The sequence below is a fragment of the Nomascus leucogenys genome, chromosome 22a (assembly GCF_006542625.1).
Source record: "Nomascus leucogenys isolate Asia chromosome 22a, Asia_NLE_v1, whole genome shotgun sequence".
In the NCBI taxonomy this organism is placed as follows: Eukaryota; Metazoa; Chordata; class Mammalia; order Primates; family Hylobatidae; genus Nomascus; species Nomascus leucogenys.
In genome coordinates, this window is record NC_044402.1 from 32,204,748 (window position 1) to 32,232,655 (window position 27,908).

A 27,908-nucleotide genomic window follows, 5' to 3' on the forward strand; every position below is an offset into this window, starting at 1 on the left:
CTTTGTTTAAACACAAAAGCTCCTTAAAAGTAGATGTTCTGAATTATGGAAATGCTTTTGTTTCAGTGGTCAACAGATCAATTGTGAGTCAACATCAAATGAGAAGTGGTTCCTATTCTCCACTTCCTATTCTGCAGTCAGCTGTAGTTATCATCATTTGCTACAGTTTTCATTGCAGATGCTTTCTCTTTTCAATAATAATGTGATCATTGTGATTCTCAATGATGTATAAAAAATTTGTAGAATTTTCTACAATGAGTATGTTCCCTTAGTTGATAGATTTATATTCTTAACAGTACTGGGACTTCCAGAGATCACCCTAGATCCTGTCTCTAGGCAAGCACATGCCTAAACAATTTAGAACAATTCTTTTTTTTTTTTAGACAGGGTCTCATTCTGTTGCCCAGGCTGGAGTGCAGTGGCGTGATGATGGCTCACTGCAGACTTGACCTCCCTGGGCTCAAGTGATCCTCTCACCTCAGCCTCCTGAGTAGCTGGGACTACAGGCGTGCACTACCATGCCCATCTAATTTTTGTATTTTTAGTAGAGAGGGGTTTCACCATGTTGGCAGGCTGATCTCAAACTCCTGACCTCAAGTGATTAGCTGCCTCCACCTCCCAAAGTGCTAGGATTACAGGCATGAGCGACCACACCCGGCCCATACTCATCTTTTCTATAAGCATTTAAAAGTGTCTGTTTTAGTTTCCTAGGACTGCTATAACAAACTACCGTAAATCCAATGGCTTTATGCAATCAAAATTTTGTTTTCTCCCCATTCTGGAGGCCAGAAGTCTGAAATCAAGGCCTAGGCTCACTTCAAAGGCCCTAAGGAAGAATTCTTTCTTGCCTTTTCTAGCTTCTAGTGTCCCAGGTATTCCTTGGCTTCTGGCGCCATAACTCCAAGTCTCTGCCTCCGTCTTCACAAGATTTCCTCCATCTGTCTCTCTTCTATGTGTCTCTCATAAGGACAATTTTAATTGGATTTAGGGCCCACCGGAATAATTCAGGATGATCTCCTCTCTATTTCCTTAATTATTATACCTACAAAAGCCTACTTTTCCAAATTAAATCACATTCACAGGTTCTGGAACATGGACATACCTCTTTGGGGGCCATCATTCTACCCACTACAGTGCCCCAAATTCCTGAATTCCAGACTCAGCATTGCAATGAATACAGCAGTAGCTCTTATTCATCAAATACATTATTTATTTTCATTTGCTCAAGCAGATTTCAACCAAGCTACTTATCAAGAAGTCAGTTACATGCTGAGACAACTGGATAGCCACATGCAAAAAAAATGAAATTGGACCTTTACCTCACACATATACTAAAGTTACACGAAAATGAATCAAAGACCTAAATATAAGCTAAAACTGTAAACCTCTTAGAAGAAAATATAGATGTAAATTTCCATGACTTGGATTTGGTAATGGTTTCTTAGATATAACACATAAAGCACAAGTGACCAGAGAAAAAGGAGATAAATTGGACTTCAAAATTAAAAACTTTTGTACTTCAAAAGACACCATCAAGAAAGTGAAAAGACAACACACAGAATAGGAGGGAGAACTTGGCAAATCACATATCTAATAAAAGTCTAATATCCAGAATATATCAAGAACTCTTAAAACTCAACACTGAAGGATGGCGGTGGTGACTCATGCCTGTAATCCCAGAACTCCAAGAGGCTGAGTCGGGAGGATCACATGAGCTCCAAGAATTCAACACCAGCCTGGGCAACATGGTGAGACCCTGTCTCTATTTAAAAAAAAAAAAAGAAAAGAAAACTCAATACTGAAAAGACAATCCAATTTAAAAATGGGTAAAGGACTTGAATAGACATTTCTTCAAGGAATATAATAGATGCTCAATTAAGCAAATGAAAAGATGCTCAACATCATTAATCATTAAGGAAATGCAAAACCACAATGAGATGCCACTTCACATCCACTAGGATGGCTGTGTGAACTCCGGTATTTGAAACAGGCCTCAGTTAATTTAGAAAGTTTATTTTGCCAAGGTTGAGGATACACACTGGTGACACAGCCTCAGGAGGTCCTGACAACATGTGCCCAAGGTGGTCAGGGCACAGTTTGGTTTTATACATTTCAGGGAGACATGAGACATCAATCAACATATGTAAGATGAACATTGGTTCAGAAAGGCAGGATAACTCGAAGCGTGGAGGGGGATTCCAGGTCATAGGTAGATGAGAGACAAATGGTTGCATTCTTTTGAGTTGTTTGATTAGCCTCTCCAAAGGAGGCAATCAGATATGCATTTATCTCAGTGAACAGAGGGGTGACTTTGAATAGAATGGGAGGCAGGTTTGCCCTAAACAGTCACCAGCTTGACTTTTCACTTTAGCTTAGTGATTTTGGGGCCCCTAGATTTAGTTTCCTTTCACATTTCCCCCTTCTCTTTTAAAAAACTCTTTTGGAGAAAGCATTTTAGAAGAAAATGAGTCTCTGGTTTCAGGCTTCATCTGATTCCTAGACAGGTAGGTCCAGAGATATTAGGAAAGCTCATTTTTAGCAGGTTGTGAAGCTTCATATCCTATGAAGAGAAAGTAAGAGGAGGAAGGAAGGAGAACAACAAGAAACAAAAGAATAATCCTGGAAAATCAATATAAGCCACATTACTCCGAAGTTCATACATCAGTAGGCAGGTATGAAAGTGGCTGATGTATGTAAATAGGTTGCTGTTATTTTCTTCTGAAGTTTAAGTTGTCTAGCTTCAGTTCGCAGGGCTTTAAGAAAGCACAGCTTAGTTTTTGGTGACTCCAAATTAGGAAAAATGGGAGATGAAAGAGGGAAAAAAATTGAAAACATTATTTTGAAGACTTGTAGCCAAAAAAAAAAAAACAGTCCAAACTGTAGAAAATAATAAAAATTGAAAAACATTAGGCAAGACTAGAATTTAACAACAGGTGAACTATAGTTTTTGAAACATAAATTTTCTCTCTTCAGTTTCCCATTTTTACTAAAGACAAATCATAGTGGGACTAATTTGCTTTATTATACTTGGCCTGATTATTTGCATGCAGTGCAGCAGGAATAATTTTTTTTTTGAGATGGAATTTCACTCTTGTTGCCCAGGCTAGAGTGCAATGGCGCAAACTCGGCTCACCGCAACCTCCACCTCCCAGGTTCAAGCAATTCTCCTGCCTCACCCTCCCGAGCAGCTGGGATTACAGGCATGCACCACCATGCCTGGCTAATTTTGTATTTTTAGTAGAGATGGGGTTTCTCCATGTTGGTCAGGCTGGTCTCGAACTCCTGACCTCAAGTGATCCACCCACCTTGGCCTCCCAAAGTGCTAGGATTACAGGCGTGAGCCACCATGCCCAGCCTAATTTTTTTACATAGTCTTTTAAATTGGCTTCGATGGAACATTTTTCCACTGGTCAGAAACCTGGTACACGGACTGTGTAGACAAAGGTATGAGGCCACTTTTCCCAAGGGGTTTTTATTGGCTCTGTTAGTTGTTTGATTCCTTAAAGAAAAGTGCACCATTTCAGTCAAAGCCTTGATAAAAATAACCAGTTTCTCCAATTGTGTCCTACTACAAATGAACACAGATTCTTACTGCACTTATGCAAATAACCATATTGCCAAAAACCAAGAATACTCACAAATAGTTTCCAAATTCTGGAGAAATCAGGTAGAAAGAAATAAATATGCTCCAAATTTTGTTCATAGGAGTATACTTACTTGTAAAAGTTGACAATAGCACAAAAGAAATGTTGCCTTGACTCTGAAAAAACAAAACAAAGGATCAGAAACGTTTTAATCAAAATGTCAGAAAGACTACTTCAGTCCTCTATCAGTTCAGTCCATGCAGTTAATTCCTGGTCTACTTCATTTTCATGAATATTTTAGCTCTCCATGAGTCCTGAACGTTTTCCCTCAATTCTGATGTCACAGTCTCCAAAGTTATCAGAAACCTGCATTCAAGAGCACCTTTTAGGCTGGGCGCAGTGGCTCATGCCTGTAATCCCAGCACTTTGGGGAGGCCAAGGTGGGTGGATCGCCTGAGGTCAGGAGTTTGAGACCAGCCTGGCCAACATGGTGAAACCCTGTCTCTACTAAAAATATAAAAATCAGCCAGGTATGGTGGTGGGCACCTGTAATCCCAGCTACTCAGGAGGCTGTGGCAGGAGAATTGTTTGCACCCAGAAGGTGGAGGTTGCAGTGAGCCAAGATCGTGCCATTGCACTCCAACCTGTCTCAAAAAAAAAAAAAAAAAAAAAAAAGAGCACCTGTTAGTACCTGTTAGAGTTTTATTGATTATAAAGCCACCTTATAAAGAGGACCAAACCAAGAAAACAATTGTCTGTTGATGACAAAATGTTTTAGGGCAGCCACAGTAAAAAAACACAACTGATAAGGAAATTTTCTGCCTCTGTGGCAGACAATAATTTAACATAATAATTACAATTATTACTGATAATGTATACTAAGTCATGTCAGAATTATAGGAGTTTCCCATAATTTTGGAACACATACCAATAACATTTATACAAATACAGCCCAAAGAAAACCAAACACCATTTCATATTTGACAGTGCTTCCTGTATAATTTTTATACCAAATAAGACAAATTATGTCATTTTTGGACTTTAGGGAACCTAATATCTTAAAGGATTAATTAGGTCAGAAAAAGACATAACACACACACACACACACATATATATATATATTTTTTTTTTTGAGACAAAGTCTCCCTCTGTCACCCAGGCTGGAGTGCAGTGGTGCTATCGTGGCTCACTGCCACCTCTGGCTCCTGGGTTCAAGCAATTCTCCTGCCTCAGCCTCCCAAGTAGCTGGGACTACAGGCATGTGCCAACACACCCAGTTAATTTTTGTATTTTTAGTAAAGAAAACAATCTATAAAATTTTAATCTAGACCATAAGATAGAACTTCCATAAGCCTTTTATAAACATTGTAACCTTTATTAAGGAGGCACTTAATGCTTCAAGAAAACCTTGTTGATCTGACACAGGGGCCCATGTGCTGGTCTTGCATCAGTGTGCCTTTCACATTATTGATTAACTTATAGAGAAATGGAACTTTTATTCCTGAAAATTGGCCCTTACAGTGTCACACACCCGCCTCTTCCACAATAGTCCCTGGGCCTTGAGGAGTTGAATAGCTTTAAATTCTGACCCTGTGTCACAGGAAATGCAGTTTATTTTGATTGGCATCTTCTAGCAGGCCTGAAGATGAGGCTTTAATTGCTATCAGTGTTCAAGATTTCGCAGGACTTGGTGTGGTTTTTAGACCTAGGAGTCAAAGCCTTGTAACTCACTGTCACAAGGACTTTAAAAGCACATATGAGGGCTGGGTGTGGTGGCCCACACCTGTAATTCCGGCACTTTTGGAGGCTGAGGCAGGCGGATCACCTGAGGTCAGGAGTTCAAGACCAGCCTGGTCAACATGGTGAAGCCCCGTCTCTACTAAAAATACGAAAATTAGCTGGGCATGGTGGCATGTGCCTGTAGTCCCAGCTACTCAGTAGGCTGAGGCAGGAGAATCGCTTGAACCCAGGAGGCAGATGTTGCAGTGAGCCGAGATCGTGCCATTGCACTCCACCTTGGGCTACAAGAACAGAATTCTGTCTCAAAAAAAAAAAAAAAAAACAAAGAAAGAAAAAGAAAACATTGTTAGCGTCAGGCCACAACAAACACAACTCAAGGAAATAAACTTATATGAGCTGGAATTGAGTTGAAGGAGAGCATTACTATTTTGCGCCCTTTAAGAGGGTTAAAAGGGGACAGAAAATGAAAACGGTGAGATCCAATAAAGGTGAACATTGAGTTAAAAAAAATTAAAATCTCTTGGCTGGGCACGGTGGCTCATGCCTGTAATCCCAGCACTTTGGGAGACCAAAGCGGGCAGATCATGAGGTTAGGAGATCAAGACCATCCTGGCTAACACAGTGAAAACTCGTCTCTACTAAAAATACAAAAAATTAGCTGGGCATGGTGGCGGATGCCTGTAGTCCCAGCTACTCGGAAGGCTGAGGCAGGAGAATGGCGTGAACCTGGCAGGCAGAGCTTGCAGTGAGCCGAGGTTGTGCCACTGCACTCCAGCCTCAGCAACAGTGCAAGACTCTGTCTCAAAAAAACAAATAAAAATAAAAAATAAATTAAAATCTCTCATAATTTATTGAGTAAATCAGTCTCTTAAGAAAATTTCATTGTTGTAACCAAATTATATAGTGTATAAGATTTTTTATACATCAAGCCCAGTCTTTAAAAAGACCATTATAATTTCACTTTAATTATGGACAACTTGATCATATAAAAGTTTTTTTTTAATAAATCTTCTTACTGTGACTTACATAGACCGTTCATGACATGCTTTGACTTCCTGGTTTGTCCTGAACATCCTTCTTTCTTAAACAGTCATTTTATTCTAGGACTAAATTTGCCACACAAGATTCTTTCTCATATGAAATTATTTTTCTTTATGCTTTCTTACCAAAAAAAACCCCAAAAAACCTCTTTATTTTTATAGCTTTCTTTTTTTTTTTTTTTTTTTTGTGAGACGGACTCTCGCTCTGTCACCCAGGCTGGAGTGCAGTGGCGCGATCTCGGCTCACTGCAAGCTCCACCTCCCAGGTTCACGCCATTCTCCTGCCTCAGCCTCTCCGAGTAGCTGGGACTACAGGTGCCTGCCACCACGCCCAGCTAATTTTTTGTATTTTTAGTAGAGACAGGGTTTCACCATGGTCTCGATCTCCTGACCTTGTGATCCGCCCACCTCGGCCTCCCAAAGTGCTGGGATTACAAGCGTGAGCCACCATGCCCGGCAACTTTTTTTTTTTTTCCTTTTTTTCAAGATAGAGTCTCACTCTGTCATCCAGGCTGGAGTGCGGTGGCACAATCTCAACACACTACAACCTCCACCTCCTGGGTTCAAGTGATTCTCCTGCCTTAGCCTCCAAAGTATTTGGGATTCAGTCGTCCACCACCACACCTGGCTAATTTTCATATTTTTAGAAGAGACAGGGTTTCACCATGTTGGCCAGGCTGGTCTCAAACTCTTGATCTCAGGTGATCCATCTGCCTCGGCCTCCCAAAGTTCTGGTATTACAGGTGTGAGCCACTATGCCTGGCCTATTTTTATAACTTTATTTACATCTTTCTTATTTCATGATTCTTTTTAGCTTAGCTCTTTTTTTTTTTTTTTTTTTTTTTTTTTTGAGATGGAGTTTTGCTCTTGTTGCCCAGACTGGAGTGAAATGGCATGATCTTGGCTCACCACAACCTCCACCTCCCGAGTTCAAGCAATTCTCCTGCCCCAGCCTCCCGAGTAGCTGGGATTACAGGCATGCACCATCACGCCCAACTAATTTTGTATTTTTAATAGAGACAGAGTTTCTCCATGTTAGTCAGGCTGGTCTTGAACTCCCGACCTCAGGTGATCTGCCCACCTCAGCTTCCCAAAGTGCTGGGATCACAGGCCTGAGCAACCGTGCCCAACTCCTTTTTACCTTGCCTTATATGTAACCTTTAAATAAGCTTTGAATTAGACAAAACTTTTTCACCTTTTTAAAAGAACACACATTTTTTCAGAAAGAATGTTTTTCTACAATATAATTTTATTGGAAAATACCCAAATAATAAAATACCTATTATTTTTTATTATTATTTTGAGACAGAGTCTCCCTCTGTCGCACAGGCTGGAGTGCAGTGGTGCAATCTCAGCTCACTGCACTGCCTCCCAGGTTCAAGCAATTCTCCTGTCTCAGCCTCCCAAGTAGCTGGGACTATAGGCACCCACCATCACACCTGGCTAATTTTTTTTTATTATTATTTTTAGTAGAGATGAGGTTTCACTATGTTGGCCAGGCTGGTCTTGAACCCCTGACTGCCCACCTCAGCCTCCCAAAGTGCTGAAATTATAGGCATGAGCCACCACACCCAGCCATATTATTAAATTTAATATAACTTTAGATTCTAAGTTATGACAAGTTTGTCTACAACTATCCCATTGTATTTACCTAATTATTTTATTTTAATTATTTACCTAGATTACTTATGAAAACTGTGATAGTCATCATGTAAAGTTATGGAACCACCACTGCAAAATTATAACTGAGACAGTGAAAAAGATCTGACCTAACTGACTTCATCTTGCTTCTAACCTCCAAGCTGTCCTTGTTCATTCCTGGGCATGGGCCAAACTAACTTTGGGAGGAACCTAGTTTATAGTTTAGCTTTGAAACAACGATGTTAACAGTCGTTTCCCAAACAGATTTTAAAGCTCTTTTTCCTTAATGTAAATATACACAAAGACCCTATTACTTCTATTTTCCATAAACTCTGGCAAGTAGAGATGCGATGAAACCTATGGATTACTTGAAAGGGGGCCATTCTCCTTGTTTTCTCCTCATTCTTAGATTATTTGTTTCCTACTCATTTTCTTAAAAGGAGGAACTGAGCTGTAGCCTAAGGTTTTCGAGTGGTAGATTGATGTGTACTGCTTGTGGGCAGGACTCCACAGTGTGTCACCACTGAGTCGTTTCCACTCTCTTATGTATCTCAGTTTCTCTCTCCTGAGTTCTATGACCTCTGAGAGAGCTCAAAATGCTGGGTGATCAGCCCTCATGCATTTCCTGGACAAGCCTTTTCCTTTTTTTTTTTGAGGCAGAGTCTTGCTCTGTCACCTGCGCTGGAGTGCAGTGGCATGATCTCAGCTCACTGCAAACTCCACCTCCCAGATTCAAGTGATTCTCCTGCCTCAGCCTCCTGAGTAGCTGGGATTACAGGTGCCTGCCAGCACACCCAGCTAACTTTTGTATTTTTAGTAGAGACAGGCTTTCACCATGTTGGCCAGGTTGGTCTCAAACTCCTGACCTCTGGTGATCCGCCCTCCTTGGCCTCCCAAAGAGCTGGGATTACAGGTGTGAGCCACCACGCCCGGCTGCCTTTTTCAAAATTAATTTTTGTTGGGGATTTGCCTGTAGGGCTGCTGCACATCATCTGGGTTGTCAATCACCCAGACACTCCCATGAGCCCCCCGGTCACCCAGGGGCACCATTTGTCTGGGAGGAGCAAAATGCCCTTCTCTTTCTAACTGAGAAAACTCAGTTTCTCATTTACCTATGAAAACAACAGTTCAGTTCCTCATGCAAATGTTCACAGACAAGCCAAATCGAAATTAGTTTTGGGATAGAGAAGATCCTTTAGAATGCATCTCCAAACTAGAATTAGGATCCTTAAACAACGACTTCCTAGGAGGAAAAAAAAGAAAAACAGCCGGGCACAGTGGCTCATGCTTGTAATCCCAGCACTTTGGGAGGCTGAGGTGGGAGGATTACTTAGGTCAGGAGTTCAAGACCAGCCTGACCAACATGGAGAAACCCTGTCTCTACTAAAAATACAAAATTAGCCGGGCATGGTGGCACATGCCTGTAATTCCAGCTTCTCAGGAGACTGAGGCAGGAAAATTGCTTGAGTCCAGGAGGCAGAGGTTGCAGTGAGCTGAGATCACGCCATTGTATTCCAGCCTGGGCAACAAGGGCAAAACTGTGTCTCAAAAAACAACAACAACAACAACAACAGCCAAGACCACTTCCTGTAAACTGTGCTCAGCCACCCTTACCTTTCTAGCTCTCGTCTGCCATTTCACATGCCAGGGTCAAATCCTCTCACAGTACAAGGTCATCTCTGGTTACCTGCAAAGGCAAAGAGGTCAGCTCATGTAATACAGGAAAACAGAGCTTTAGACCTAAGAAGAATCTGCCCATGACTCTTGAAACACCACAAGGAAAACAGAACACCCCAAAAGGGATGAGTGGTGACTTTGTTCTGAATTCTTTAAAGGGGTTCAAGTTATTAGAAGCCTTCTCTAGATTTCTGATACTACAGGTGGCAAAGAGGGAAGGAGGTATAGGGCAGAAGAAAAGTAAATGAAAGAACATTTGATTTGTTAAGGAGGAAGCAAACACAGAAACCAAACACATGGGTTTTTTTTTTTCCTCTTTTGTAGCTGGAAGGAATTTTAGCCAAATTAGAGAGGCTTTGGAATTCTCTCTTGAATTTGACGAAGTCAGGTAGACTTGGTAACTGAGTGCTCTAATGGTAAGGAGAAATTAAGACCAGCTAGTTGTTAAACTTTTGCTAAGACAATTCAGCTATTTACCTAGGGATGGGTCTCAGGCCGAAGACTGCTCTCTACCATCCTTGAAGCAGGAAAAACTTGAACTCGTCTTCCCTACTGGGAGCGAACTCAAACTCCATAAAGGAGCCTGCCTTCCATCATCAGCAAGAAATCTTGCATTCCTGTTGCATGCAAGTAAAACCAAAAAAAAAAAAAAAAAAAAAAAAAAAAAAAGGTGTGGGGGGAGTTGTACAGCAAAATAAACTTTAGATCTCAACCAAATTTTGGGAGATCAGGGGTCCTCTGGAGGGTGTGCTCCCAAACCTCAGCAATTTGTCCTGTTGGTTTAAGCCATAAGGTTAGGTCATGCTGGTACCAAGCACCAATAGGAACTTCATCAAAGGTCAGGTGCACCTCCACTCAGAATCCCTTTGTGGTTACCAAAATGTGAACCCAGAATATGTGAGACCGGCCTCAGTTAATTTAGATAGTTTATTTTGCCAAGGTTGAGGACACACACCCATGACACAGCCTCAGGCGGTCCTGATGACATGTGCCCAAGGTGGTCAGAGCACAGTTTAGTTTTATCATTTTAGGGAGACGTGAGACATCAATCGGTATATGTAAGATGAACATTGGTTCAGCCTGGAAAAGGGGACAACTCAAAGCAAAGGCAGGGCAACTCGAAGCAGGGAGGGGGCTTCTAGGTCATAGGTAGATAAGAGAAAAATGGTTGCATTCTTTTGAGTTTCTGATTGGCCTCTCCAAAGGAGGCAAACAGATATGCATTTATCTCCGTGAACAGGTGATTTTGAATAGAATGGGAAGCAGGTTTGCCCTAAGCAGTTCCCAGCTTGACTTTACCCTTTAACTTAATGATTTTGAGGCCCCAAGATTTATTTTCCTTTCATAGCTATGATTAAAAAAAAAAAAATACAGACAATAACAAGCATTGGGGAGGATGTAGAAAAATTACAACCTCTGTACATTGCTGTTTTTTTTAATTAACAGAGAAAATCTTACATATTGCGTAGAATACGATGTTTTGAAGTATATATACATTGTGAAATAGTTAAATCTAGCTAATTAACAAATGTGTTACCTCACCTAATTATCACTTTTGTGGCGAGAACACTTATCATCCTCTCCATTTACCTTTTTTCTTTTTTCAGACAAGGTCTTGCTCTGTTGCCCAGGCTGTAGTGCACTGGTATGATCATAGCTCACTAAAGCCTCAACCTCCCTGGGCTGAAGCAATCCTTCCACCTCAGCCTCCTGAGTAGCAGGGACTACAGGTGTCCACCATGACAAATGACCACTCTATTTGCATTTTTTTAGTACACTATATTGTCATTCACTGTAGTCACCATGCTGTATAATAGGTCTCTAAATGGTAAGAAATTAAACGTAATTATGATATGATCCAGCAATTCCACTCCTAGGTATGAAAAAATTGAAATGTTCACACACAAACCTGTACATGAACATTTATAGCAGCATCATTTATAATAGCCAAAAAGTGGAAACAACACAAGTGTCCATCAACTGATGAGTGTATTAACAAAACGTGTTATATCCAAACAGTGGAATATTACTCAGCCATAAAAAGGAATGAAGCATTGATACATGCTACTAATGCAGGATTTTTCTTGGCACCTTTGCATGGTTTGAAGCAGCAGACATCCCATCTGCTTGGCCCACCGGGCCATGTCTGGCTTGCACTCCAGCCCATGGCTCCTGCTGCTGCTGCTGTGACTACATGTTCAGCCCCTGGCAGGAGAGGATGTGTGAGTGAGTGAGTATGGGATCTGACCAGGCATTCCAAACTTCAGCACAGGAGTGGGCTCCATGCAGGGCTTGCAGCTGGACGAGGTGTGTCCTGCCACATCCCAAGCGGATGCAGTGGTGCCCAGGCAAGGGTGCCCACAACCCTGAAGCCCCAGAACGGGTGTTACAATGTGCTAATTAGCTCATTTAGTCCCACCATCTGCAGCCTGATGGACAGCAGTGTGTTAACAGCTTGGACAGGCCCTTGCCCAGCTCTGGCCCTTGGCTCCAGGGCTGGCTTGGCCCTGCCATTGCTTCCTGTGGCATTGGAAGGCTGCCCTCTCTGCTGGTGGAGGGAAGAGGGCCACAATGTTTACAGCCTTCTGAATACCTGCGCTTGGTAGGTCCTGAATTCTTGTCCCACATCCAAGAAGAATGAGGTCATGCTGACAATTGAAGGGTGATGAGGGCAGAGAATTTTATTGAGTGACAAAACAGCTCTCAGCAGAGAGGGGACAGGAAGGTTGGGTCATCTCCCCAGTGTGGCTGAATCTGGGGGTTTTTATAGGCACAGGATGGGGAAGGGGAGGGCCATAGGTAGTATTGGAAAAGGTAACATTTGATTGGTTTAAAAGCATTATTCAGAAAGAACCAATCAGGAAAGGGTGGGCAAACAGGAACAGAAGTTCTCACTCAGGGTCACAGGTTTCATCTGGAACCAGCAGTCCAATCTTTCAGCCTTCAGACTATGTTGGGCTTGAAGGTGGGGTTTCACCAAGGATCCGCCCCTAACTGCCTAGGCATTTGTCTGCCTCCTGCTGCTATCACTACAGTGTAGACGAACCTTGAAAACAGAAGAAGCCAAACAGAAAAGCCTTCTTATTATGATTCTATTTACATGAAATGTCTATTTATAGGAAATGCCTGTGAATAGGCAAATCCATACAGACAGGAAGTAGATTTGTGGTTGCTAGGGGTTGGGAAAAGGGGTCATGGGAGGTGATTGCTAATGGATATGGGGAGTCAGACATAAATAGTTAAGATGAAATCATACTGGAGTAGAGTGGGCCCTTAATTGAATCTGACTCGAGTTCTTATAAAAAGAGGAGCCCCCAATGTGAAGATACAGAAACACAACACAGAGAGAAGATAGCCATGTGAAGAAGAAGCAGAGATTGCAGTTATGTTGCCATAAACAGAGGAATGTCTGGGGCTAGAAGAAGCAAGGAAACATCCTCCCTTAGAGGTTTGGGGAGGAGCATGGTCTTGCCAACACCTTGATTTTGGACTTTTAGCTTTCGGCACTGTGAGGGAATAAATTTCTGTTGCCTAAAGCAAGTTAGTTTGTGGTACTTAGTTATGGCAGCTATGGGAAACTCATGGAGATTTATATCTCAATTTTTTTTTTTTTTTAAGAGACAGTCTCGCTCTGTCATCCAGGCTGGAGTGCAGTGGTGCTAACTCGGCTCACTGCAACCTCTGCCTCCTGGGTTCAAGTGATTCTCCTGCCTCAGCCAACTGAGTAGCTGGGATTACAAGCATGTGCCACTATGCCCAGCTAATTTTTGTAGAGACGGGGTCTCACCATGTTGGCAGACTTGTCTCGAACTCCCTACCTTAAGTGATCCATTTACCTTGGCCTTCCAAAGTGCTAGGATTGCAGGCATGAGCCACCACGCCTGGCTTATGTCTAAAGTTTTGAAAAAGGAACCAGTTGAAAAGAAGTTAGGAGAGCAGGCTACACTTGGCACATAGTTGTCACTCAAAAAATGTGGACATGGTACACTTTGATGGAAGGAAAGGTACTGGAAACAGTGGCTTGCTTAGGTAGATCAATTTTACTATTAGATTATAAATCTTTATTGCTAAAAAATCAGTCCTATCAGCAGACTGACATCCTATCTTTTTAGTCCTCTTACTTAGTAATGCTATTCCAAATCCCAAAACACAAGAGATTTTGTGTTACTTTTTGTCTCTGCCTATTGACCATGGTATGGCGGTGCATTCCACTGTGCGATCTTAGGAAAGCCACCTTCTTATCTGGGGTTTAAATTTCCTCACCTACAAAATGTTCTTCCTACTTCATATTTGAATAATGAGGATTAAAGGAAATAGTGTATTTGAAAACACTTGGAATTCCAACTACAGAGACTTACTCTTCCAATACTACGGATTGTGGTTATCTATCTAAATTAAGCTTTACACAGAAGTCTTAATTAAAATGACCTTAAGTCCCTGTTTACCAAACATTCCTGATTGTAAGAACCATCTGGAGATACTTATTATAAATTCCAGACCCTTAGGGCTCACTCCAGAACTACTAAATCGGAATCTTCAGAGAAGAGGCATGAAACTCTTATTTTTATCAAGGGCCCCATGTGACTCTTATGATCTCAAAAATAGAGAGCTCTTCCCTGTCAATAGCTGTTCAAATGTAGTGTGGGAGAAACATCTGAAAAGCTTGTCAAAAAAAAGAAGTGGCAGGAAATTAAAAACAAGTACCTGGAAGAAAAAATTAAATGCCAGAAAGTAACAAAGTGTAAAACAAACAAACAATGGGGTTGTGTCAAGTGGACACCAGGGCCACCAGAAAGAGCGCCCAAAAGGCCAAAACTGGAAAATGTGAGTATTGGATTATAACTCAAAGTGTAAAATAAATGTCTATAAGTCTCTCCTGATATAAATAAATAAATGAATAAATGATGGAAATGGACAAATCTCCCATGCAGAATTCCAAATAATTTATGTAAATATTCTACCCTCAAGGAGGTGAAACTGAACTCCCCACCCCTTACATGTGGGTTGCACGTGGTGATTTCCTGTCAAAGAATACATATGGAAAGGGAAGAGGAAAAAGAATACTGTGGGGAAATGACAGAACTACCTTAGTGTACACTTACTTGTTACGTGATAAAAGTGGCACTTTGTGGTTTTTTTCCCAAAAACCTATAACCCCAATCTAATCATGAGAAGAACGTCAGACAAACCCAAGTTGAAGGGCATTCCATAAAAAATACCTGACCAGGCTGGGCTCAGTGGCTCACACCTGTAATCCCAGCACTTTGGGTGGCCGAGGCGGGTGCATCACCTGAGGTCGGGAGTTCAAGACTAGCCTGACCAACATGGAGAAACCCTGTCTCTACCAAAAAAAAAAAAAAAAAAATACAAAGTTAGCCAGGCATGGTGGCACATGCCTGTAATCCCAGCTACTCGGGAGGCTGAGGCAGGAGAATAGCCTGAACCTGGGAGGCAGAAGTTGGGGTGAGCCATCGCGCCATTGCACTCCAGCCTGGGCAACAAGAGCAAAACTCTGTCTCAAAACAAAAACAAAAGCAAAAAACCTGACCAGTACTTTCAAAACTGTTAAGGTCATAAAAAACAAGGAAAGTCTGGGACCAGACACGGTGGCTCACGCCTGTAATTCCAACACTTCGGGAGGGCAAGACAGGAGGGTCGCTTGAGGCCAGGAGTTCAAGACTAGCCTGGGCAATATAACAAGCTCTCACCTCTATAATCAAAAGATTCTCCTGGGCTGGTCTGGGTGGCTCATGCCTGTAATCCCAGCACTTTGGGAGGCTGAGGCGGGCAGATCACTTGAAGTCAGAGTTCAAGACCAGCCTGGCCAACATGGTGAAACCTGGTCTCTACTAAAAATACAAAATTAGCCGGGCATGGTGGCAGGCAGCTGTAGTCCCAGCTACTCCGGAGGCTGAGGCAGGAGAATCTCTTGAACCTGGGAGGCAGAGGTTGCAGTGAGCTGAGATCATGACACTGCACTCCAGCCTGGGAGACAGAGCAAGACTCCATCTCAAAAAGAAAAAAAAAAAAAGATTCTCCTGGCATAGTGGCACATGCCTGTAGTCTCAGCTACTCCAGAAGCTGAGGTGAAAGGATTGCTTGAGTCCAGGAGTTCGAGGTTATAGTGAGCCATGATTACATCACTGCACTTCAGCCTGGGCAACAGAAGGAGACCCTATTTCAAAAAACAACAACAAAAGACTTATGACAAAAACAAGGAAAGTCTAAAAAACTGTCATAACCAAGAGAATCCTAAGAAGGCATGATGACTAAATGTAGCATGGTATCCTAGATGGGATCCTGGAACAGAAAAAGGAGATTAGGTAAGAACTAAGAAAATGTGAATAAAACATGAACTTTAGTTAACAAGAAAGTATCAATATTCATTCAATAGTTGTGACAAATGTACCATACTAGTAGTATAAGATGTTAACAACAGGAAACTGGGTGTGTATTATATGGAAACTCTGTACTATCTTCACAATTTTTCTGTAAATCTAAAACTATTCTAAATGTTAATCTTTATTAAAAACAAAAAGAAATTCTGAATCACGACACAGGTAAGTTTCAATAATTTGCATTTTCTTTTTCTAGAGACAGAGGCTCGCTATGTTGCCCAGGCTGGAGTGCAGTGGCTATTCAGAGGTGTGATCTGTGATTGTGCACTAGAGCCTTGAACTCCTGAGCTCAAGCAATCTTCCTGCCTAGCTTCCTGAGTAGCTGGGACTACAGGCACACAGCACCAGACCCAGCCAATAATTTACATTTCTAATCAGCACTTGTTTCCCAATTCCCTTGCTTCTGATGGGTGGCCACAGGCCCATTCCAAAGTCAGCTCCCTATCTGGCCCTCACTCTAAAGTAGAACAACTGTGAGGACGTCTGGCCACAAAGTTCGCTGATTAACACTGTAACAGGTATTTGCAAAGTAGGTCATCTCAGCCTCTGTTCACCTGCGTTTTTAGGGATTAGTCAGAGGAACAGGTAACCAGATCACCAGCGGGAAAAGGCGTGGTAAAATAGAAAAGCAGATAGCTGGTTTCCATTTGGGGAGTAACACCCATCTTAATGGGTGTCAAAACAGCTTAGTCACTTCTGTTTTGTTTATGCTGCTCCCTCTCCAAGTACCACTTCCTTGGGCTCCATTCCAGATAAAAGAAATCAAGTGCCAAAGCACTACCTCACAAAATGAGTTGCTGAAGACTTCCATGATAAATAAGGTTGTTCCTGAGCCCCTGTTTCCAATAGTCATTTCTCCAGTGTTTTTTATTTTTTATTTTTTCTTGAGACAGAATATCGCTCTGTCACCAGGCTGGAGTGCAGTGGCGCAATCTCGGCTCACTGCAAGCTCTGTCTCTCGGGTTCACGCCATTCTCCTGCCTCAGCCTCCCGAGTAGCTGGGACTAAAGGCGCCCGCCACCATGCCTGGCTAATTTTTATACTTTTAGTAGAGACGGGGTTTCACCATGTTGGCTAGGCTGGTCTCAATCTCTTCACCTCGTGATCCACCCGCCTCGGCCTCCCAAAGTGCTGGGATTAGAGATGTGACCCACGGCGCCCGACCCATTTCTCCAGTCTTGATCCTCAGCAAGTCACATCCCTAATGCTTTGTCTGTTCTCTTATACATATAACATTGGTGCCTCTTGTAGGTGAGAAGACTGTGACATTGAAGAGGATACAACACTGTTTAGTTAAGTGATCATAAAGATCTATGCATCACAGACTAATGATCCCTGGTAATTTGTGCAAATTTATAAAAAACTCAGGATCGGCCGGGCGCCGTGGCTCACGCCTGTAATCCCAGCACTTTGGGAGGCCGAGGCGGGTGGATCAGAGGTCAGGAGATTGAGACCATCTTGGCTAACATGGTGAAACCCCGTCTCTACTAAAAATACAAAAAAAAAAAAAAAAAATTAGCCGGGAGTAGTGGTGGGCGCCTGTAGTCCCAGCTACTGGGGAGGCTGAGGCAGGAGAATGGCGTGAACCTGGGAGGTGGAGCTTGCAGTGAGCCGAGATCTGGCCGCTGCATTCCAGCCTGGGCGACAGAGCGAGACTCCGTCTCAAAAAAACAAAACACTCAGGATCCAGGAGAGAAAACTGGCAGGGAAAACAGGGTAGATCTCAGATCTGGAAGGACAAAGAATACTGCCGGGAGTTAGGTTCTTTTGAAGACCTTGAAAAACATACAACCACAAATGTCAGGTGATATTATTTTTCATCACGTGGTCATTACCACATGGGGCCTGTGTGTGTATCTCCATGGTTACCTTCCCTTGCCAGAACTATAATGCTTTTTTTTCTACCATACTCTTTCTCTAAGGACAGGAAAAGACTTCCTACTCTTTGGTGTTTACAGCTATACCATATTTCTTTGTGTTTTCTGCTACTGTGTTGCTCAGTCAACCTACACACAAGGGTCTCTTCATCTTTGCACAGTCCTTCTGTTTGCTTAACCACTTGTATTATTACTCACAAAGCTTCCCTCCCCTTCATTCTCACTGTTCTGTTCAGAATCTAGAAGTAGAGAACTGATTTCACCATTGATTCACAGTGACCTTGAGTGAGATCCATTGCTAATTAGGAACAATCATATCTGTGAAAAGCGTATCGTTTGAACTCAAAACAACCACAACAGAAATTTCAGCACCTATTGTGTGCAATGCACTGTGGCAATACAAGAAAGTTCCAGCTTCAAAAGAGCACTAAATTTCAGCGCCATTAGATCTGGATTCTAATCCTAGATCTGCCACTGACAGATTTCGTTAGCTTGGGCAAGTCGGCCTCCTTGGCCTCAGTTTCTTCTCTGAAGAGTAATTGGGCACATTGCAACCACCTGCTTCAGCTGGCACAAGATCCACAGTTTTACCAGTGAAAGTTCTGTGCCATGTGAAACTTCTCAGTACCAGGTAAGCCACGTGGTCAGACCCTCCACTGGACAGGCTATCTGAGATCTTTTCTGGCTCTGATTCTTTTGGGTCTACGCTTCAGGTTCTACTCAAGGCATGCTGTGTATGCTCTCGGAGAGTGTGGACTGAGTCACCGGGAGGGAGTGGAGTGGCTGTATGCAAAGAAGCTGGAGGCATCCTGCCTCCTGACCTGTGACTCACATGGGATGCTGCAGGACCTCATTCCTAACATCTCACAGGAAGAGATCAGCTGAGAATGGTACATTCAGGCAAGAGACATTCTTGGGTTTTCCAGTGGAAAAGAAATTTAAAAACAATTGACTAATGAGAGGAATGTGTAGCAAATGTTGAAGCTGCCAGCATTCTTGCAAGTGAGCCAATGACCTTTTAAGCTACATCTACAACTGACTAGTTTCTTGGCCATCATCCCAATGAAGGCTCCTTTCCCAGTTTAGACTGTATTGAGATCTGGCTTGGCAGTAAGACTTTTAGCATCCTCAGATACAGATTTATTTCAGCATGAAATCATATTAAATCAGCTTTCTAATAGAGGCCTCAAAAAACAAAAAAGATGACTGGGTGTGGTGGCTGATGCCTGTAATCCCAACACTTTGGGAGGCCGAGGCAGGTGGATCACCTGAGGTCAGGAGTTCCAGACCAGCCTAAAACCCCACCTCTACTAAAAAAAAAACCCCACAAAAATTAGCTGGGCATGGTGGCACGCACCTGTAATCTCAGCTACTTGGGAGGCTGAGGCAGGAGAATCGCTTGAACCTAGGAGGCAGAAGTTGCAGTGAGCCGAGATCACACCATTGCACTCCAGCCTGGGAGACAGAGCAAGTCTCCATCTAAAAAAAAAAAAAAAAAAAAAAGACAGAGTGAGTGACTGTCATGGCTGGTGTTGACAATGAATCTGTTGTCCTATTTTTATGACTTTCAAGGAAAGGATCCTAGGATGACTTGGATCAAGTAGGAGACAGCTTGACACAAGGTCTTGAGCAGATCTGCAAGGGAGTACAGTTGCTGCCAGCTGACCCAGAACTGACTCTGCAAGAGATGCAGTTTGTCACAGATTTCTGTTTAATTTAGAGGCAAACTTCATAATCACCTTGTACATTTTCTGTGTGACTGGTTTCATTTTGGCTTTATGCTGAAGTCAACTCATTTCAATCTCACCTCCTAGAATAACTTTGGCCCAATTGACTTCTCAGTCATTCCTTCTTAAGCAGCTGGATCCAAAACACAGCCCAAATCATTGTTGAGAGGAGATAGAGTGTTCATGGACAGAGTCGAAAGAGCTGGATGAACACAAGCTATTTAAGGAACTAAGGAACAAATCAAGGAACTTCTCCAATTCAGCAAATTAAGAAGACAGCAGTTATTCAAGGGCTACAGCACAAATCAAGTTAAACTGGTTTAAGAAGTATTGTGTCAAATACTAACAATTTCCCCAACCAAATTTACTCCTAACCCTTTTCTGCTAGCTCAACTTTAGTACAACCTGAGAATATTAGCAAAGGAAACTTAGCCAAAAGCTCATGAGTTAATTATCTGGAGACTATGACTCAAATGAAAATTCCTGTTTACATATAACCAAGATCTAGTCACATGAATATCTACAGAATATATTTTTGGTGATAAATGGTCACCATGGGAAAGACACCCTAAATAAGAAGGCTCTAGGCATGTGACTTGAAATTCTTTCAGTTGAAGGGTATTATATGTTACCTAATGGACTGTGAAGAAATTTCAAAATGTCGTTTGCTTTGTGCACCCAGGCAGGCAGCCAAGATTCTCGTAATAGGCAAGATTGAGCCACCTGCCCTATCCCCTGGCCTTTGAATTTGTTAAGTCCTCATTCATGGGGCAGGGGGAGGGGTGGGGGAAGACTTTGACTTCTTTAAATCCTTCCTGAGACAGTTTCTGACTAAAGGTCAGATGACACCAAAGAGATCCAATCAAAGCTGTCAATCAGAATCACCAAACTCTTGGTTGGGCTTGCCCTGTGCGAGCCAGATAGCAGTGCTGCCCACACAAGAGCCATTCTCTGGGCACCCACTCACTGTGTGCTGGGGACAGTCAGCTCTGACCCTGCACAAACCCCTCCCCACTGTTTTTTCCTGTAAGAGACAAGATGGAGAGTTTGTAGATGTGATGAGTTCATGTGAAAGGCTCGCTTTTGTCAGGGATTGTCTTGTGTTTTGTGTTTCATTTTACTCTTCCTCTCATCTCCCCACCACCCCCGCTTTTTTGTTGTTAATTAGTTGTGGGGGTTTTTTGTTTTTGTTTTTGAGACAGGGTCTTGCTCTGTCGCCTAGGCTGGAGTGCAGTGGCGTGATCATAGCTCACTGCAGCTTGAACTCCTGGGCTCAAGTGATCCTCCTGTCTCAGCTTCCAGGCATAAGCCCCCATGCCTGGCTAATTTTCTGTGTGTTTTGTAGATACAGGGTCTCACCATGTTGCTCCAATTGGTCTTAACCTCCTGGGCTCAAGTTGTGTTTTTAATGGTAAAGTTATGTATATTAAACCAATCCTGGCCCTCAGGGGTTCTGTTTGCTATCTCATTCTAGTTCTCTGAAAGCAGGAATGTTTGTTTCCTTAAGTTATTCATTCTCATATTAATTTGCACCCCCGCCGGGCACGGTGGCTCACGCTTGTAATCCCAGCACTTTGGGAGGCCGAGGCGGGCGGATCACGAGGTCAGGAGATCGAGACCACGGTGAAACCCCGTCTCTACTAAAAATACAAAAAATTAGCCGGGCGTGGTGGCGGGCGCCTGTAGTCCCAGCTACTCGGAGAGGCTGAGGCAGGAGAATGGCGTGAACCCGGGAGGCGGAGCTTGCAGTGAGCCAAGATTGCGCCACTGCACTCCAGCCTGGGCGACAGAGCGAGACTCCATCTCAAAAAAAAAAAAAAAAAAAAATTTGCACCCCCTACTTTGTTCCACTCTAAATCTAATGAAAATCTAAGGCACCATTTTGTAGAGAGAGGAAAAAAAAAAACAAGATTCAAGGTTATGCCGACTAGGGACAAGGAAGTCGGGATCTATCCAGACTAGAAAAATGGCATTTGCACAGAGTGTATCAGACCCACACATTCTAGGACATGTCATGTGGAATTTCTGTTGCCACCAAAAACCTTAGAGCGCCAGTTCAAGAAGAGGAAAGATGTCCCCACTTAAGCTTCCATTGTGGGCAGCATAGCATTGCATCTCACCTATATGATAAACAATAAAACGTTTATCCTCTATAGGGAGAAGAATTGGAAATTACACAACCAAAAAAATGACAGGCCATGCATGGTGGCTCATGCCTGTAATCCCAGCACTTTGGGAGGCTGAGGCAGGAACATTGCTTGAGGCCAGACTGAGCAACATAGTAAGACCTCATCTCTACAAAAAAAATTTTTTTTAATTAGCTGGATGTGGTGGTTGTCCTAGCTACTTGGGAGGCTGAAGTGGGAGGATCACTTGAGCTTGGGAGGTAAAGACTGCAGTGAGCCATGACTGTGCCACTGCACTCCAGCCTGGGGTGACAGAACTAGACCCAATTTCAAAATAAAAACCCAATTCACACAAACACACACACACACACGCACAACAAAAGCCCACAATAATTGTTTCCCTTTGTATGCTTTTTACCACTTTACCAATCATCTTTGAAGACCTTTTTTTTTTTTTCTGTCACATGGGAAGGAGACAGAGTCTCATTTTGTTGCCCAGGCTGGAGTGCAGTGGTGCAATCTCAGCTCACTGCAACTACCACCTCCTGGGCTCAAGCAATCGTCTCACCTCATCCTCCCGAGTAGCTAGGACTATAGGCATGTGCCACCATGCTCAGTTAATGTTTTAATTTTTCGTAGAGACAAGATCTCACTGTATTGTCCAGGCTGGTCTTGATCTTTTGGGCTCAAGTGATCCTCTGGCCTCGGCCTCCCAAAGTGCTGGGATTGCAAGCATGAGCCACTATGCCCAGTTTCAAAGAACTTATATGTCCTAATCTGTGTTGCCATAAAGGAATATCTGAGGCTAGGTACTTATTTTTAAAAAGAGGTTTATTTTGTTCACAGTTCTGTAGGCTGTACGAGAGGCATGGTGCCAGCATCTGCCTCTGGTGAGGGCCTCAGGCAGAAGACAAGGGGGAGCTTTTGCAAATAACTAATAGAGTGAGAACACACTCATTACCATGAGGACAGCAGTAAGCCATTCATGAGGGATCCATTCCATGACCCAAACACCTCCCACTAAGCCCCACCCACCACTATCACTGGGATCAAATTGCACGTGAGGTATGGAGGGTCAAATATCCAAAATATAGTATTATAGTACATATGGATCTGATAATGATAACATTTTCCTTTATTATAGCACTGTTAAATTATAGTGATATGTTTCCAATCTTTAAAAGAATGTGTCTACAAAGTTGGTATAAAATCTTTAGCAAATTGAAGAACCTCCATTCTACTCTAAGTTTGCTGAAAGTTCTTGCTTTTTTTTTTTGAGACGGAGTCTCACTCTGTCACCCAGGCTGGAGTGCAGTGCCATGATCTCAGCTCACTGCAACGTTTGCCTCTCGGGTTCAAGCGATTCTCCTGCCTCAGCCTCCTGAGTAGCTGGGATTACAGGCCCGTGCCACCATTCGTGGCTAATTTTTCTATTTGTTTTTAGTAAAGATGAGGTTTCGGCCAGGTGTGGTGGCTTATGCCTGTAATCCCAGCACTTTGGAAGGCTGAGGTAGGCGGACCATGAGATCAGGAATTCGAGATCAGCCTGACAAACAAGGTGAAACCCCACCTCTACTAAAAATACAAAAATTAGCCGAGTGTGGTGGCGCATGCCTGTAATCCCAGCTACTCAGGAGGCTGAGACAGGAGAATCTCTTGAACCCAGGAGGCAGAGGTTGCAGTGAGCCAAGATTGCGCCACTGCACTCCAGCCTAGGTGACAGAGTGAGACTCCATCTCAAAAAAAAAAAAAAGAAAAAAAAGAAATGGGGTTTCACCATGTTGGCCAGGCTGGTCTTGAACTCCCAACCTCAGGTGATCCACCCTCGGCCTCCCAAAGCGCTGGGATTACAGGCTTGAGCCACCGCACCCAGCCTCTGAATTTCTTTAATACTTAGCTTTAATTCATTAATTTTTTTGAAAACCTGCAACAAAAAGTTGTGATTTTATTTTATTTTATTAATTTATTTTTTCGAGACAAGGTCTGGTTTTATTGTCCAAGCTGGAGGAGAGTGGCATGATCTCAGCTCACTGCAACCTCCACCTCCCAGGCTGAGGCCATCCTCCCACCTCAGTCTCCCATAGTAGCTGGGACCACAAGCATGTGCCACCACCTCTGGCTAATTTTTGTATTTTTTTGTAGAGACAGGGTTTCGCCATGTTACCCAGGCTGGTCTCTAACTCCTGAGCTCAAGCAATCCACCCACCTCAGCCTCCCAAAGTGCTAGGATTACAGGTGTGAGCCACCACACCTGGCCCAAAAGTTGTGATTTCAAATTTTAAAAACAGCTAATAGGCTGGTCCGAGTGCAGTGGTGTTTACAACTAATTGATCACAAATAGTTACAGATTTCTTTGTTCCTTCTCAACTCCCACTGCTTCACTTGACTAGCCTTTAAAATAAGTTATGGCTTCTCTACAAAAAATTTAAAAATTAGCCAAAAAATAAAATAAATAAGTTAATTAATGAAAAACCAAACACACAGAAAAACAGTTGATACTGTTTTAATACTGTTAAACAGTTAAAACAGAAAGTCTTAAGGTAAAAATTTGGAGAAAACAATAACCATTGTACAAAAACGAAGTGTCTCTGGAGTCACTGAATGCTGTTTCTAAGTGCCAGAAACAAATACTGTTGCACACACAGGGATGAGAGTATACACTGCGTTTTGTGCACCCAAGCATCCTGAATGCTGAAGTGGACTGTGTTTACTTGTGCTAAAGCAAACTAAATATGCCCTGGAAAGGACTCCGTACTTCTATATTTGAGTCCTTGTGGATGAACTGTAACCTAGCTTAATAATTAGACAAGATTGAAAACCTAATTTAGGAATATGCACCTATAACAATAGCTAAGTCTTGGCCAATCCCAGCAGCGGTACTTCTACCGTTCATACACTACTGAGTGTTCAAATTGTGTTCAAATATGGCAAACGCCAGGCTGTAACCAATCCAGCCATTCTGTACCTCACTTCCAATTTCTGGAGTCATTTCCCTTTTTTTGGTCTATAATCTTCTTCCACCACGTGGCTGCTCCAGAGTCTCTGTGAATCTGCTGTGATTCTGGGGGCTGCCCAATTAGGGAATGTGTTCATTGCTCAATTAAACTCCTTTAGCCGGGCACAGTGGCTCACGCCTGTAATCCCAGCACTTTGGGAAAAGGAGGTGGGCGGATAACTTGAGGTTAAGAGTTTGAGACCAGCCTGGCCAACATGGTGAAACACTGTCTCTACTGAAAATACAAAAATTAGCCGGGTATGGTGGTGCATACCTGTAATCTCAGCTACTTGGGAGGCTGAGGCACAAGAATCGCTTGAACCCGTGAGGCAGAGGTTGCAGTGAGCTGAGATCACGCCATTGCACTCCAGCCTGGGTGACGGAGTGAAACTGTGTCAAAAACAAAACAAAACAAACAAAAAAAGAAAACAAAACAAAAAACCTTTACATTTAATTCAGCTGAAGTTTTTCTTTTCTCACTTGTCACTTCCTTCTGAGAACACAGAACATCATAAGGGTCTGGTGAGATATAACCAGTGAAGCTATGCAGGTATTTCTTATGAAAGATGGCAGAGCTATTTCCAATATACAGATTATATGGATTACTTCCCTCCACACAGGACAAAGCTCTTTGCTTCCTCACTCAAGAAATCTGAAGAAATTGCTGGTTGATAGGAAGTATATCAATTAACTGGAAAAATGCCTTGCCTTTGGCATTCCAGTTGATGGCTGAGAGAAGTCACTGGAGACCTCATAAGCTGGAAGTTTTTCTCATCAATCTCACAAGTCTGGTATGCCCTGCCAGGATCACATTTTCAGCCTGTTCATGGGGCTCCACCCTCTCTTTGCTTCCCATAAGAGAACTGAATCCCTCTGCCTTTCCTCCACAGCCAAAGGGGATTTTTATCCCCTCTCTCCCACTGCTCTTTCCCCTTCTCCCATTGAGTAGTCTCTGCTTCTAAGCTTGCCTTTTATTCACTCAAGGGCAATGTGTAAAGTGGAGTGACCTCCTGCCAAGATCCAAGACTTCGGAGAAGACTGGTCTCCAATATGAGGAAAGTTGGAGAGCTGAGATGGTGGGTGCACCCCGTAGCACTGCATAGAGAGGAGACACGTTTCTGGCCTCCCAAGTTGGATGTGTCCATGTCTTTTCCCAGAAAATGCTCTTACTCACAATGATTAGTCTCAAACTATCAGTACAGCCTTATACGTTGGGGATGTTAAGTGCAAGTATTAATATACCAGAAGCTGGAAGCACATGCCTAACGCAGTCTATAGTGCAGCATTGCAGTCCAGTTTGTGAACTCACTTAAAACCTAATCGCCACTTGGAAGACTGTGTAAGAAAATACTTTCCAGGCCGGGCGCGGTGGCTCACGCTTGTAATCCCAGCACTTTGGGAGGCTGAGGCGGGCAGATCACGAGGTCAGGAGATTGAGACCACCGTGAAACCCCGTCTCTACTAAAAATACAAAAAATTAGCCGGGCGTGTGGCGGGTGCCTGTAGTCCCAGCTACTCGGAGAGGCTGAGGCAGGAGAATGGCGTGAACCCGGGAGGCGGAGCTTGCAGTGAGCCGAGATTGCGCCACTGCACTCCAGCCTGGGTGACAGAGCAAGACTCCGTCTCAAAAAAAAAAAAAAAAAAAAAAAAGAAAATGCTTTCCAAGCCCTAAATCTTAGAAAAGTAAACCAGAGGATCACAAATAAATGACTCCCTAGTACCTTTACTCTTTTTTTTTCTTTTTTGGAGACAGGGTCTCACTCTGTCTCCCAGGCTGGGGCACAGTGCCACAATCATGGCTCACTGCAGCCTTGAAAGGAGATCCTCCTGGCTCAGCCTCCCAAGTAGCTGGGACCACAGGCATGCACCGCGATGCTCAGCTAAGTTTAATTTTTTGTTGTTGTTGTGACAAGATCTTGCTATGTCACCCTGGCTGCTCTGAGACTTCTGGCCTCAAGTGATCTGCCCGCCTCGGCCTCCCAAAGTGCTCTGATTACATGCGTGAAGCACCACACCCAACCTGGCCCCTACCTTTACTCTTAAACTGACCTAGGAATCTACAGTTTGTTTGCTGAGGTAAATGTGCTCACTTTACATACTGTCCACTGTATATACATTTCTACCTCAAAGGATTAACTTAGATAAATTTCAAAATTTATTTAGAAAAGTTTTGATAGGCTGGGTGTGGTGGCTCACGCCTGTAATCCCAGCACTTTGGGAAGCCAAGGCAGGCGGATCACGAGGTCAGGAGTTTGAGAACAGTCTGACCAATATGGTGAAATCTCGTCTCTACTAAAAATACAAAAATTAGCCGGGCATGGTGGCAAGTGCCTGTAATCTCAGCTACTCAGGAGGCTGAGGCAGGAGAATCGTCTGAACCCAGGAGGCAGAGGTTGCAGTGAGCTGAGATCACGCCACTGCACTCCAGCCTGGGCGACAGAGTGAGACTCCGTCTCAAAAAAAAAAGAAAAAAGAAAAAGAAAAGAAAAGTTTTGATAATCCCCAGTGACAGTAAAGGTGTTCAGACACTGGCACTCACATATGCCACTGGTGAGAGTGTAAATTGCTACAACATATTGGAAGCCAATTAAGTAATACCAAAAAAAAAAGGCCTATAAGCAAGCTAAATATACACTGTTATGGCTCTGGTTAAATCAGTAATCCAGGGCCAGGCACAGTGGCTCATGCCTGTAATCCCAGCACTTTGGGAAGCTGGGGCAGGCAGATCGCTTGAGCCGGCAAATTTGAGACCAGCCTGGGCAACACGGCAAGACCTCATCTCTACCAAAAATACAAAAATTATCTAGGCGTGGTGGTGCACACCTGTGGTCCCAATTACTTGGGAGGCTAAGGTGGGAGGATTGCTTGAGCCCAGGAGGTGGAGGCTGCAGTGAGCCCAGATCATGCTACTGCACCCCATCCTGGGTGACAAAGCAAGACTCTTATCTCAAAAAAAAAAAAAAAAAAAAAAAGTAATGCAAACATTGGAATAATATGCAATTCTTTTTTAAAAGGTAGCAGATTGATTGTACGGATATGTGAAAATGCCCAACATACACTTAATTGTATTTTTATTTTATTTATTTACTTTTGAGATGGAGTC

At 43.1% G+C, this 27,908-nt stretch overlaps 1 long non-coding RNA gene across 1 annotated transcript in view; it reads right to left on the minus strand.

Annotated features, from left to right (window-relative positions):
* Window positions 1-2,315: 2,315 nt before the first annotated feature.
* The window catches only part of LOC115832491, a 65,467-nt gene continuing 39,874 nt past the window's right edge, over window positions 2,316-27,908 (minus strand). The window contains exons 2-4 of the long non-coding RNA XR_004028002.1: window positions 9,620-9,692; window positions 3,718-3,760; window positions 2,316-2,560 (exon numbers count right to left, since the gene is read on the minus strand). This is a non-coding gene — a long non-coding RNA (uncharacterized LOC115832491). The remainder of the gene's footprint in view (window positions 2,561-3,717; window positions 3,761-9,619; window positions 9,693-27,908) is intronic.